This window comes from Gossypium arboreum, chromosome 11, assembly GCF_025698485.1.
Source record: "Gossypium arboreum isolate Shixiya-1 chromosome 11, ASM2569848v2, whole genome shotgun sequence".
Taxonomy (NCBI): Eukaryota; Viridiplantae; Streptophyta; class Magnoliopsida; order Malvales; family Malvaceae; genus Gossypium; species Gossypium arboreum.
In genome coordinates, this window is record NC_069080.1 from 8180861 (window position 1) to 8186199 (window position 5339).

Here is a 5339-nt window from a genome sequence, read left to right on the forward strand (position 1 = left end):
ATCTAATTCTCTGGTAAATGTCGAACCACTGATTCCCACCATAAGTAAGCTAGCAACGATACAACACAAATCAAACACTCTCAGGGGGTACAATCTAATTGTTGTAAAATTCTTTTAGTCGACTCCATCCAATTTTCAGCTGCAGACGGATCGACTCCTTTCAGACCCATAAATTCAGTGGCACCATACTTTCTCAATTCCTTTATCGGGGCCTGTCTTTGAATTGGAACTGAAGTCGTAGCAGGAACAATTTCCGCTACTCTTTGTAGTACATCAACAATTTTTCTTAATGTGTTAGAATCATCTTTATCGTTTCTTCTTTCTGCTCTAGGAGGTTAGTTTCTCATCGGGTTAATACTAGGTGTTACCGATACAGTTTCATCTAACCCGTAAGATTCTTCTTTTCCGGTATGCATTTCTTCATCAGTATCATTCATTCTTTCATCCGGCATCTTTAATCTATAAGACAAAACAAATAAATAGGTCAGCATCCAAAAATCCCGACTCAATTTTGACTCAAAAGTGGCATGTACTTCTAGACTCAATTCCGAGCCCGATTTAGGTCGAGAACCGGCTAAACCTGATAGCTCTGATACCAAAAAATATAATACCCTTCAACCTTAAACCGTCGCCGGAACAGGGTTACGGGTCATTACTAGACAAATCAGACAAATTACGGATAATTCTTAATAAATAAATAATTAAACAATTAATTATTTAACAAACATATTATTGTAGAATCATAAATTCATATAAATTATGTTTTTATTTCTAATTGACTTCATTCATTCAAATTTTTTTTATAAAAATTTTGACAGCATTTCTTCTTATTTTTACATAAAACCCTTGCAAGTTCAAACCAGAAATCAACTAATCCAAGACCAATGGCACAATCAAAACAATTTAAACCTAAATACACTTAAATCATAACCAATTCATTTATATAGTAATTTAATAACTAAACATTCATAATATTAATCAAAATTAACTAGTAACTTCGTTCATTTTTCATTCTAACTTAATACCAAATTATATAATATAATCTTTACCATTTTATTAAACTAATAACAAAATATGGTATACCATTCTTACAACCAACATTACAAGCATATCAACGTAACCTATACAACACCTAGTACATGCCACTTCCAATTAAGGAAAGAAAATCATCACCAAAAATCTTTTTGCTGGAGTTGGGATCGTTCGGATGTTGAACCGGGACACTAGACTCCTATTAACTGCAAGACGAAACAACGCATCTTGAGTATTCCATACTCAATTGGTATTACCATAATTCAAATTATAATAGCAATAAAGAATTATAATTACCGAACATGTAACTATCCAATTTCTCAAATATCAATTCATTCTTAAACTTCATTAATTAATAATAACAATGCAATTTTTAACTATTCTTTAATTTCCATCACATATCACATGTAACGATTTTAATCACTACATGAATATTAAATTCATGCCTTTCATTTCAATCTTCATTTCAATTCATAATTCAACTTTCTCATTTCTTTCAATATTTTAATAAAATAATCAATCAATTTATTTTAAATTTCTCATTTTAGATGTTCACCCTATTAACAGATCTAGACTTTGACGGATACACAGATTCCAACCCAAACACACTGGTACGGCACATTGTGTCTAAAACGGTACATAGTTCCTGATCAGAATACGACACATAAAGTGCCTAAAACGACACACGAGTTGTCTGATACGACACACGAGGTGCCTAAAATACGACACATAAAGTGTCTGATTGGCAAAGCCGATAATTCCCGTACTCTTCCAAATCCTATGGCATGCCAATTATATCCGACTCAGCCCGACTAGTTAATAGGGTATTCCATATCACTTTTCAATTTCAATTTCAACTCAATTCAATATACTTTTTCATTTTAATCCACAAGCAATTCAATTTCAATACATATTCATCATTCAATTAAATTTTTATACAATTTAACAAATATACTTACCTTATAATTTACTTACCATATACATAAATTAAATTAAACATTTAATGAATAAATAAATAATTTGAATTATAGTAATACAAACCGTGAATTTCTCGTTTTAATCCTCGATAGCTTTTTCCTTCCCTTTGTGCGCTGATGTCTTGGGTTCTTTGTTAACTACGAAAATAATAATAATTTATAATCATCAACACAACACAATTCAATTTAATTCATGAGCCTAAACATGCAAATTTAACCATTTTTTTTTGTACATATAATTCCACTATTTACTTATATGTTCATTCAAAGCTGTCTATTTGAGTCATTGTTACTACATCATTTATATCTTGAGCTAAGAAACTCCAAATTAAGATCCGCTAATTTTTCCTGAAACTAGACTCATATATCTTCTTACCATAAAATTTCTAAAATTTTCGGTTTAGCCAATAAGTACAGTTTATTCTTTAAATTTGTCCCTGTTCTGCTGTCAAACAGTTCCGACCATTCTGCACTAAAATTTAATTATCTCTTTGTACAAGAATCGGACGATGTTTCCGTTTGATTATCTTGAAAATATGTTAATTAAGGATTTTAAACATATAAATTCCAACCCATAATTATTTTTATACCATTTTTAATGATTTTTCAAAGTTAGAACAGGGGAACCCAAATTCATTCTGACCTTGTCTCGCAAAACTTATAATATCTTATGATATACAATTTCGTTGCTTACACCATTTCTTCTACGAGAAACTAGACTCAATAAGATTTAATTTCATATTTTATTCATTCTCTAGTTCGATTTCTAAAATTTTTGGTGAATTTTCAAATTTAAAACACTACTACTGCCCAAAACTGTTTTTGTGTAAAATGTTAATAACCAAATTTACAACACCAATTCACACTTTATTTCTATTCAAATTTCATTTAAACTCAAGTTTAACTATTAAATTTTCAACATATTTTCCTAATTTCTAATTTTATTCAACTTAGTCCCTAAAACACAAAACTTATAGCTTACTTTACATTTCAATCCCTTTATCTATTCTAACTTAAATTTCATTCAATTAAACCCCTATTTCATCATTTTATTCAAGATGAACTTTAATTAAAAACCTAAGAACTTCTAAACTACCAACTTAATTCCATCAAAACCTTGTTTTAATACTTTTAAAACATCAAAATTAAGAGAAAAGGACTTGATTGAGCTTACCAATTAAACTCCAAACTTCAAAAACCCTATTTCCCCTTTTTCTTTTCTTTCTTTCTTTTTCCCTGCTGCCTTCGAAATGCTCTCTGTTTCTTTTCTGTTTTGTTTCTCTGTTTGTTTTTTTTATTTTTATTTTTCTTTTATGCTTTATTATTTTTTAACATATTATAATATTAATATCATATATTAAAATATCTTTTACATATAACAAGTGTACATATTTATATTATTACAAATGTCATTATCTAATTTGTTTTTCATACCAAAAGATCTTGTTTTAATTATTTATCTAATAAATGTCTACTTAATAAATAATACTTATATTACAATTGTATTATACATATTATTACACATATATTTAATTATAACCATACAATTGTCTACTATTTACTTCATTTAATAATAATAATAATAATATAAAACCATAATGATGGTTTATAATTATATATAATAATTATATAATATTTATATATAACCTAAATAAAATCTTAGATTTTAATACATATATGCCGCCTCAACTTTTGTAAATGGTTTAATTATCATTTTAATCCTTTTTATTTTCTATTACTTTAGAATTAAACTTTTACCCCTTATTCAATTTAGTTCTTTTTACAAATTACTCTAAATTAAGCTAAATTCACCCAATTAAAACCTAATTAGGCACACTAATAAACTCATAAATATTTTTAATAATTATTTTCGAACTTATTTCACTAAGACGGAGGCCCTATAACTCACTTTTCCGGTGCCCGTGGATTTTGAGTGATTACAAAAATAGTGAAAGAGAAAGACATTTCATGATAAACACGTCTGATAATCTTCAAGGCCAAATAGTATGGTGGCTCATATTCTTTGAAAACAGAACACTAGCTCTACTGCAAATTCAAATCTACAACATAAGGGCCATGCATAGAAGCTTGTGCATAGCACTTGTTGATAAACGATTCTATTGTCCTATGGCACCATTTTTTTAGCTCTTTTTAAGGAAGGGAAATTGGAAATTGCTTTTCCTGTAAGAGGGACATCTTGTGAAGCTCTATTTTCACATATTCAAACCTCTAAAATAGCAACAAATAATTGATTCTTCATCAACTGTTGAAACACAGCAGCTCCAAATTCTGCAGAAAAATTCTGCAGCATGAACCATACAAAAACTCTAGGATCAAATCATGGAGGTGAAGCAAGACCTCCAAAAAGGACAAACATCATCATCATCATTAGTATAGGGTACAGTCTTTGGCTGATCAGATAGTCATTAAGATTGATATCTAATTTCATCATAATGGTCTCAACTAGCAAGCATCATAGAACCTGCTCTGAGTTTAGAGTCCAACCTAAAGACTAACGATATAATGATACTATAACAATAGTGGACTCTCTTGCCACTTTCAAAAGAATATTGCACACCAACTGAAGTTGTTGAAATCATGTACTAGCAGCTTATTAAGGAATGGGACTTGGATTTTCCAATTTCATAAAGGAGTTACAACTTTATAAACCATCATATGTTAGAATTCTATCAGTTCAGTCAAAAAACAACTCAGTTTCATAATTTATAAACATGCATGCCTAAAGTAAAAAGATATTACCCAACCGATTCGGCAATAAAATAAGACAGCCAAAATCAGATCAACTGAATCATTCCATCACTAAAGCAATATTATTAAGCATTCAGCATACTAATGTAGGCAGAAAGCTTGGTTAAAGTGGGCTGAGATGTATCAGACCAAAAGAGAAAACGATCAACCAGATTTTCTTTTCCATTTCATTTATGTTGTTTCCATCAGAAGCTGGGTAGAGTTTAAGAGAAAAACAAAGATAAGGCTCTTCAAAGGCACCATGCCACGTCAATCTTGTTCCTCAATAGGGTGTCATGTTTGCCATAGGTTGTTCAGTAATAAATAGTGTGACATCATAATGAAACCAGGTTATACATTTTTCCTTTTGTTTCTTTGCCCAAGAGAAAAAATGTATCTTTTTTCCATATCTTACTTGTATGTTTGGAATTTAACTTAAACATGGCTAGCATTATCCTAGAGCTTCTAGCATACTTGAAAAAGCTTAATTCAGCCTAAACTATGTGGAATAATTGCCAAAATGTGCCACCATTGTGGTGATAAATTTCATATTCCATGCTGTTGCCAGCATCATGAGTAATA

The 5339-nt window shown here is 29.8% G+C and overlaps 1 long non-coding RNA gene across 1 annotated transcript; it reads right to left on the reverse strand.

The window, feature by feature from the left end:
* Nucleotides 1–279: 279 nt before the first annotated feature.
* On the reverse strand, nucleotides 280–1239 carry LOC108473248 (uncharacterized). The gene is made up of 2 exons (XR_001869703.2): nucleotides 1174–1239; nucleotides 280–459 (listed from the first exon to the last, which is right to left on the reverse strand). It is a non-coding gene; the product is annotated as an uncharacterized LOC108473248 (long non-coding RNA).
* Nucleotides 1240–5339: the final 4100 nt, after the last annotated feature.